This window comes from Megascapheus bottae, chromosome X (genome assembly GCF_031878675.1).
Source record: "Megascapheus bottae isolate mThoBot1 chromosome X, mThoBot2.hap1, whole genome shotgun sequence".
Taxonomy (NCBI): Eukaryota; Metazoa; Chordata; class Mammalia; order Rodentia; family Geomyidae; genus Megascapheus; species Megascapheus bottae.
In genome coordinates this window covers 50,155,975-50,165,987 of record NC_143547.1, presented here as the reverse complement: position 1 = coordinate 50,165,987, position 10,013 = coordinate 50,155,975, and positions in this window count along the sequence as shown.

The window sequence follows — 10,013 nt, the reverse complement described above, 5'->3', positions numbered from 1 at the left end:
CACCCCCCACCCGTCTTGGTTTTACCCCCTTCCCTATCCAATTTCAAATAACCAAATACAAATAAATTCAATATATCAGATAACAAAGTGAGATACTATAACAATATGAGATAACCAAGGGACAGCAAAGGAGATGAGAGACAACATAGTACATTAAGGACAACAATCATTCCTTATATGGCTTTTGTTTCAATATCCTGCAGGTCCTTTCAATTAGCTTCATACTATATGGCCTTATGTATCAAGATTTTGCTCTAGTGCAGATCTCTGCTAGTAGAGCCCAAGGTTTCTACTGATTATGACAAATGAGGGAAACCATTGAGCCTAAGTTCCTTTGAGTCTGGCTTACTTCACTTAATATGATTTTTTCTAAGTCTTTCCATTTCCTAACAAATGAGGCGATGTCATTCTTTCTGACAGCAGCATAGAATTCCATTGTGTACAAATACCACAACTTGTTGATCCACTCATCAACTGAGGGACATCTGGGTTGGTTCCATATCTTTGCTATGGTGAATAGTGCTGCAATGAACATTGTTGTGCTAGTGGATTTAGTATGCCCTAGATTCTGGATGGTTGGGTAAATGCCAAGTAGTGGAATTGCTGGGTCATAGGGGAGTTCTATGTTTAGCCTTTTGAGGCACTGCCACACTGCTTTCCATAGTGGTTGAACGAGTTTGCACTCCCACCAACAGTGTAGTAGTGATCCCTCCTGGCCACATCCCCTCCAGCATCTGTTATTATTCGTTTTCCTGATCCTGGCCATTCTAACTGGAGTGAGGTGGAATCTTAGAGTTGTTTTGATTTGCATTTCTTTTATGACCAGAGATGTTGAGCATTTCATGTGTCTATAGGCCATTTTTGTTTCTTCTTCAGAGAAGACTCTCTTTAAGTCTTTGGCCCATTTTTTAATGGGATGGTTGTTACTTTGGAGGTTAGTTTTGGAGTGATTCAATTTTTTGAGTTGTTGATATATTTTAGATATGAGGCCTTTGTCCGTTGTTTGGTTGGTGAAGATCTTCTCCCACTCTGTAGGCTTCCTAATTAATTTACTAGCTATGTCCTTTGCCATACAAAAGCTCCGCAGTTTAATGCAGTCCCACTTATCCAGCCTTTCTCTGATTTGTTGTGATTCTTGGTCCTTATTAAGAAAGTTTCTACCTGTGCCAAGGAGGCCTAGTGTATCTCCTATTCCTTCCTGTAAAGTTTTCAGTGTGTCAGCTTTCACCTCCAGGTCTTTGATCCATTTGGAGTTAATTCTAGTGCAAGGTGACAAAGAAGGATCCAACTTTAGTTTTCTGCAGGCGCTTAACCAGTTCTGCCAGCACAATTTGTTGAAGAGGCTGTCTTTCTTCCATTCTATTTTTTTGGCTCCCTTGTCAAAGATTAGGTGGCCATAGGTCTGTGGTTTAGTATCTGGGTCCTCAGTTCTATTCCATTGGTCTTCAGGCCTGTTCTTGTGCCAGTACCAAGCTGTTTTGAGAATTATAGCTCTGTAATAGAGTCTAAAGTTTGGAATTGAAATTCCTCCAGCGCTGTTCTTTCTGCTAAGAAGTGTTTTTGCTATACGGGGTCTTTTATTATTCCATATGAAATTTTGAATTGCCTCTTCTATTTCTTTAAAGAATGCCATTGGGATATTGATGGGTATTGCATTGAATTTGTAGATAGCCCTTGGCGAGATTGTCATTTTCACAATGTTGATTCTTCCAATCCAGGAGCATGGGAGGTTTTTCCATTTCCTTAGTTCTGCTTTAATTTCCTTTTTTAGGGTTTTAAAGTTTTCATCAAAAAGGTCCTTTACATTCTTAGTTAAGCTAATTCCTAGGTACTTTATTTTCTTTGAGGCTATTGTGAAAGGAGTTTCTTTCCTGATTATTGCCTCATTCCTCTCACTGTTGGTGTAAAGGAAGGCAGTTGATTTTTGAGGGTTGACTTTATAGCCTGCTACTCTTCCAGAGTTTTGAATCAGCTCAAGGAGCTTGGGAGTAGAGTCTATAGGATTCTTTAAATACAGAATCATGTCATCTGCAAAGAGGGATAGTTTTATTTCCTCTTTCCCTACTTGGATCCCCTTTATGCTTGCTTCTTGCCTTATTGCACTGGCTAGGAATTCTAGTAGTGGAGAGAGTGGGCATCCTTGTCTCATTCCTGATTTTAGAGGGAATGGCTTTAGATTTTCACCATTAAGTATAATACTAGCTGTGGGTTTCTCATACACAGCCTTTATTACATTGAGGAATGTTCCATGGATTCCTAGTTTCTCCAGAGCTTTTAACAGAAAGGGGTGTTGGATCTTGTCAAATGCCTTTTCCACGTCTATTGAGACAATCATGTGATTTTTGTCCTTGCTCCTGTTGATGTGTTGAATTATATTAATTGATTTGCGTATGTTGAACCAGCTTTGTCTCCCCGTGATGAATCCAGTTTGATCATAGTGTATAATTTTTTTGATGAGTTGATGTAGACGGTTGGCCAGTATTTTGTTGAGAAGTTTTGCATCGATGTTCATCAAAGAAATAGGTCTATAGTTCTCTTTCTTTGATGAATCTCTGTCTGGTTTGGGGATGAGGGTTATACTGGCTTCATAGAATGAGTGGTAAGCAACCTTCATTTTCAATTTCGTTGAAGAGCTTGAGGAGTATTGGTGTGAGCTCTGCTTTGAAGACCTTATAGAATTCAGCTGTGAATCCATCTGGCCCTGGGCTTTTCTTAGGTGGAAGTTCTCTAATTGCCATTTCTATTTCAGAGCTTGAAATAGGCCTGTTGAGTTGGGTTAGTTCTTCTTGGTTCAGTGTGGGTATGTTAATATTGGCTAGGAATTCATCCATTTCATCTAGATTCTCAAATTTGTTGGCGTAAAGGTTTGAGAAGTATTCCCTCATGATATTCTGAATCTTGGTAATTTCTGTCATGATATTACCATTTTCATCTGCGATTTTGTTTATTTCGATATGCTCTCTTCTTTTTTTTGGTAAGATTTGCTAAGGGTTTGTCAATTTTGTTAATTCTTTCAAAGAACCAACTCCTTGTTTTGTTGATTCTTTCTATAGTTTTTTTGGATTCCAAATCATTTAATTCTTCTTTGATTTTAATAATTTGCTTTCTTCTACTGGGATTAGGGTTGGTTTGTTGCTCTTTTTCCAGGAGCTTAAGGTGAGACATTAACTTGTTGGTCTGCAATTTTTCCAACTTGTTGTTGTAGGCACTCAGCTCTATAAATTTTCCTCTGAGTACTGCCTTTGCTGTGTCCCAAAGGAGTTGGTATTTTGTGTGCTCCTTACTGTTAAATTTCATAAACTGTTGGATTTCTGTTCTGATCTCTTCGATGACCCATTGGTGATTCAACAATGTGTTGTTCAGTAGGAGCTACCATTTCTTTTTTTTCTTTTTTTTTTTTTTGCCAGTCCTGGGCTTGAGCTCAGGGTCTGAGCACTGGCCTTGGACTTTCTCAAGGCCAGAGCTCTACCACTTGAGCCTCAGCACCACTTCCGGCTTTTTTCTATGTATGTGGTACCGAGGAATCGAACCCAGGTCTTCATGCATGCTAGGCAAGCACTTTAACCACTAGGCCAAACTCCCGGCCCCAGGAGCTACCATTTCTACAACATAATATTGTAAGAGTTGAGGAGCCCCAGGGACCAGACCGGGGAGTCAAAACCAAATCTTAATTATGAGGTAATTTATTAGTTGTAAAAAGGAATTCATCAATAGCCAATTATAACCAGCTAGGACTACTCCTAGACACTGGGAACCCAGAAGAAGCCACAAATAACAACAAACGGGTTTTATTTCCCAAAACAGGGTGGGGGGTCATACATTAAATGGAATCTTTCAACTCTCCTACATTGTGCAATGTAAGCAAAATGTAGAAGGAGAATATAGAAGCAAAATATGTTTGTCAGCAGGCATGTAGGTAAGCTTTCTTCTCAAAATTGGCTGTCCACAAACTATATTTCTGCACTTGTTTTCCTTAAGGGCTGTCACAAGTTTGTCTAGCGGTCTCTTGCCATGGCTTCCCAGCATGCTCATGGCTCCTCTCATGCTGAGGGCCTCATTTTATTTCCCATATCTCGAGTACAGAGTCAAATTGTGGACACTTCCATCTCTCTTCTTTTTAATTTTTTTTCTCTTGGAGCAAGTGGTTATATCCTAACTGTCTTGGACCTGTCTGAATTACCAGGGTTTTAGAGCTTCTATTTATTTATATTTTATTTTATTTATTTTGTTGGTAGTAGGACTTGAACTCTGGGCCTGGGCACTGTCCCTGAGCTCTTTAGCTCAAGGTTACCACCCTAACCCTTGATCCACAGCTCCACTTCTGGTTTTCTGGTGATTAATTAGAGATAAGAGTCTCATGGAGTTTAGTGCCCAGGCTGGCTTTGAACTACGATCCTCAGATCTCAGCCTCCTGAGTAACTAGGTTTACAGGCATGAGCCACTGCCCCTGGCTTATATTTTATTTTATATATTTATATTTATATATTTTATTTATCAGGGCCTTCAGGATACAGGGCCCCACAGTGAGGCTAAGTAGCAGGAGAGCTAGCGGTCCTGCAATGGCCAAAACTAGGGTTGTGGCCCAGGAGGACCATGAGAAAAGTGATTGGTACCAACCTATATTTACTGTTTTCATATGCCTATACCTGCTTCTCCAAGTCTCTTCTGACAAAAGCCTAACTTTTACGATCACTCCAGAATTTTTTTTACCAGTCCTGGACTTGAGCTCAAGGCCTGAGCATTGTCTTTGGACTTTCTGAAGACTAGAGCTCTACCACTTGAGCCTCAGCATCACTTCCAGCTTTTTTCTATGTATGTGGTACCAAGGAATTGAACCCGGGTCTTCCTGCCTGCTAGGCAAGCACTCTACCACTAGGCCAAACTCCCTGTCCCCTACCTGGCTTTTAAGCCAGCTAGTAAGAGTGTTCTATGTGCCTGAGGTCAGATTACCCGCTTGCTCAGGTCTCTAAAATGCTTGTCTCGCTTGGTAAGCACAGATGTTTTAAATCAAAGCAGATCCAGCTATTTCTGTGGCCACCAGTTGGCTTACCAATATGTGTCCTCCCCTCATACTTGGGGGAGCATATGTGCTACTATGCAGAGATCACCTACCCCTTTTTTTCTTTTGGCCTGTGGGGCTAGGCTAGCCTCAAAACTGCCTCAAGGTGATTAACTCAGCAGGGTACAGAAACAGAGCAGTTTGTTCTGAGTTTCTATTCTGCAGGGAGGGTCTCATTACTAACAATTGCAATTAAAAAACAAACAGAACCACATGGTAAGAACAGGAATCCCAAATAAAACTTAACACAGCTGTTTAAGAAAAACAGTTATGGGGCCAGGAGTTTGACCTATTGGTAGAGTGCTTGCCTATCATGCATGATGTCCTGGGGTCAATTCCACCGCACCATATACATTGAATAAAGCCGGAAGTGGTGCTGTGGCTCAAGTGGTAGAGCTCTAGTCTGAGAAAGCCCAAGGACAGAGCTCAGGCCCTGAGTTCAAGCCCCAAGGCTGGCAAAAAAAAAAGATAAACAATAACAAATTTATAGCCATTGTAGGGAATCACCTTGTAGGATACACAAGAAAAGGTAGAAGGAGATGCAGAGGATATGGTCTCCTAGGCTCACCCACATCCGATGAACAGGGGCCAGGCTGGTGGGGTTGCTGCTCCTAATCACACACCCAGAAGGAATTAACTTATTACCACACCAGAGCTGACTAAGGCCGTGACTTGTCATGACTACATAATTTATTTAATCCCATGCCTCAAGTGCTTAAGGCTGACCAGTGATGTTATACCTGCCTCCATATCCTCTGTGTCTCATGGCTTCATTTCTTCTGTGATGTGAGGGAGACTGAGTCCAATTTGTTTATCCATAGAGTCAGAGGTCCAGTCAACTCAGAGGAGTGAGATATGTTTGGTTAGATAGGTAGTGCTTGACATGCCAGAAATGAATTGGGGAGGGACGGTGTGCAGGGGGAAGCTTTGAACTCTTACCTCCATGGGAGTAGAGAGGGTTAGTGGATATCACAAAAAGAATGTCCTATGAAGATCTTAATTTTAGCGGATCCAAAGCCACCTTTCACAGAGAAGCAGTCGTGGATGATGGAGTCAGGCAGAAGTCCCATCAATTTTCTACTTTTTTTTTTGCCAGTCGTGAGCTTGACCTCAGGGCCTGAGCACTCTCCTTGGACTTTCTCAAGGCTAGAGCTATACCACTTGATCCTCAGCACCATTTCCGGCTTTTTTCTATGTATGTGGTACCGAGGAATCGAACCCGGGTCTTTGTGCATACTAGGCAAGCACTCTACCACTAGGCCAAACTCTGGGCCCAACTTTTACCTCCTGTAGAGATGGGCTGGATCTGGGCAGGGCTGGGCTATGGTCCCAGCGGGCTTTGATGGATTGTCTCACCTCTTGCTGGGTTGCCTGAAAATTGCTACTCAGACTGCTGAAGGATAAATTACATAGTCTTGGCAAGGCTGAGGCCCCATATTTTTTTTGGTTTGTTTTTTTTTTGTGGGTTGTGGGACCTGAATTCTGGGCCTGGGTGCTGTCCCTGAGCTCTTCAGCTCAAGGCTACCACCCTACCCCTTGAGCCACAGCACCACTTCCAGTTTTCTGGTGGTTAATTGGAGATAAGAGTCTCAAGCCCCAGGACTGGCAAAATAAATTAAAAAGAAAAAGAATCTCAAGGCCTTTAGTGCCTGGGCTGGCTTTGAACCATGATCCTCAGATCTCAGCCTCCTGAGTAGCTAGGATTGTAGATGTGAGTCACCCCGCCTGGCAGGGCCCCTCTGGTTTTTAAGAGAGTTTTAGGCAGTGGCCCAGTGCAATTTACCAGGGTGACAGTTAGCCATATATTTAAGAACATCAGACCAGGCCCGGTAGTTTAGCCTAGTGGTAGAGTGCTTGCCTAGCATGCACAAAGACACCGGGTATGATTCCTCGGTACCACATGCATAGAAAAAAGCCAGAAGTGTGCTGAGACTCATATGGTAGAGCTCTAGCCTTGTCAAAGTCCAAGGACAGTGCTCAGGCCCGAGCTCAAGCCCAGTCCTAGCAAAAAGAAAAAATCAGACCAGGATGTTTAGGCAGACATAGAGGGCTTGAGCTATAACTATCTCTCTTACAAGTGCAATCTCCACACTTGTACACTTGTTCACTTGTTACCAGTGTTGTTCCTTTCTCTCTCTCTCTCTCTTTTAATTTTATCCTTCCTAGTTTTTTTTAATTTAAAAGTGACTCTAGTCATTTGATCTTAAAGGGACTGATCAGCGAAAACCATCTTTTTTTTAGTCAGTTGTGGCACTTGAACTCTGGGCCTTGGCAATGTTCCCTGAAATCTTCAGCTCAATGTTACTAACCTATCCCTTGAGCAACAGAGCCACTTCCAGTTTTCTAGTGGTTAATTGGAGTGAAGAGTCTCACAGACTTTAGTGCCTTGGCTGCCTTTGAATTGCAATCCTCAGATCTCAGCCTCCTGAATAGTAGCTAGGATTACAGGTGGGAACCACTACCTATAACTTCTTTAATCTGACTCAGCAGCGTGGACCATGCCTAGCCAGGAACCTATAGCCTCAGCCTATTTAAACCAAGAGATAGCCAGGATCAGATGTCATTGCAAGAAATAAGAAATTACCTACAACATTTCTTTAACAATTACACAGACTTTTTTTTTCTATAGCAGTGTAACTTTTTAGCACTCTGATTTGCAGAAACATTTCCTGACTGCCTGGAGAACTCCATCTCTGGTGACCTAACAATGCCTAAGTTACCTGTGCAGGCCGATATACAGATTAGTAGGGACACAATCTCAGGTCCACAAATTTCTTTTCCTGAATTTATGTGGCTGATGGCAGCCCAAAATTTACTGCCAGTTAGGGATTTGAGCAGGGGGTTGGGATTTTTAAATTATCCCCCACATTTAATTACCTTGTTTATTATCCACTATCACAGATGACTGGCAAGTTCCTGTCCAGTTACAAAGTAGATAGACATGGGCATTAGAAAGGCATGCTTAGACTATTTTCCATGACGTCCTGGCCAAGCACAAGTGACTACAAGATATGACACCATTCGAGCAGTGCATTTTTTTAGCCAGTCCTGGGCTTGAGCTCAGGGCCTGAGCACTGTCCTTGGACTTTCTCAAGCCTAGAGCTCTACCATTTGAGCCTCAGCACCATTTCCAGCTTTTTTTTCTATGTATGTGGTACCCAGGAATTGAACCTGGGTCTTTATGCATTCTAGACAAGCACTCTACCACTAGGCCAAACTCCCAGCCCCCCGAGCAGTGGATTTTAATGGCCTCTGGATGTTCCATTGCTTTTGTCCCAGGAGTGTCTTTCCCATGCTGGGATAAAGGCCCCATTGGGTTGGGTTTCTGGACTTGAACTCAGGGCCTAAGTGTTGTCCCTCAGCTATCCATCCAACTCCAGGCCAGCACTCTGCCATTTTTTTTTTGCCAGTCCTGGGCTTGAGCTCAGGGCCTGAGCACTGTCCTTGGACTTTCTCAAGGCTAGAGCTCTACCACTTGAGCCTCAGCACCACTTCTGGTTTTTTTTTGTCTATGTATGTGGTACCGAGGAATCAAACCTGGGTCTTCATGCATGCTAGGCAAGCACTTTAACCACTAGGCCAAACTCCTGGCCACCACTCTGCCACTTTTTACTGCAGCATCTCTTCCTGCCAGCACGCTGGCCAATTAGAAACAAGAATCTCACAGGGACTTTTCCCTGCCAGGACTGGCTTCAAACCAGTTTTCAAATTAATGAGTCTTTACAAAAAGCCACTTTACTCCACTTAAAAACAATAAAGGTGGTCATTAGAAGTAGTTCGTAAGCATGGTCTTGCCTGGAACTTATTAAGGGCCAAAGTTTCCTCTGACAAACTTGTAAGAATTATTTGTCCTCTGTGGGCCTGCCTGCAATTGTTACAGAAAACCTGCATGGAAAACTGGAATAGCAATCAAACAATCATTTTGGTGGCCCTAATTTTTTTCCATTTTAAAAACAAACATTGAGAACAATTTTACTTTTAACTTTTAAATCCAGAAACCCATTCCTGATTTTTTCAAACCTTTTCTAACCTCTGTTTTAGTGTTTCGCTTTTTAGCTTTAGTTTTTATTTGTATTTGAAGAACCCTTTAAAACACTGGCACTTGGTACTGCCCCTGTCCTCTTGACCGCTTCTTGACACTTGTTTTAAAATAGCCATTGTTTTTTTTTTCTTGCAGTCTGAATTTAACTCTTAGAAAACTTTTGAATCCAAATGACAATTTTTCCTTAATGCAAGAATTACATGGGGCCGGGAGTTTGGCCTAGTGGTAGAGTGCTTGCCTAGAATGCACGAAGACCCGGGTTCGATTCCTCGGTATCACATATATAGAAAAAATCTGGAAGTAGTGCTGAGGGTCAAGTGGTAGAGCTCTAACCTTGAGAAAGTCCAAGGACAGTGCTCAGGCCCTGAGCTCAAGCCCAGGACTGGCAAAAAAAAAAAAAAAGAATTACAAGCAGCAGCGCTGTCCCAAGAATCTAGACTTAGCATCTTTATGCTTAAAAAATACATTTACTTGCAAAATAGCATTGAAACCAAATTGTATCACACAGATGAACCTTTTTAAACCGTCCTTCAAAACGTTTTGTTGTTGTTTTTGGTCAGGCATGGGGCTTGAACTCTAGGCATTGGTGCTGTCTCTGAGCTTTTCAACTCAATGCTAACACTCTACCACTTGAGTCACAACACCACTTATGGTTTTCTGGTGGTTAATTGGAGATACGTGTCTCACTAACTTTCACGTCTGGGCTGGCTTTGAACCTTGATCCTCAGATCTTAGCCTACTGACTAGCTAGGATTACAGCGTGAGCCACTGGTTCTATAAAGGATCTCTCCTTTAAACTTAAACAATTTTTTAAAATATATCCCAAGGGGCAGTTTTAGAAATACCGATCACATCACCCATTTTATTATCAGGTTTCCAGTGTCCATCTGAAAGGAAAAGAGACAGGACGAA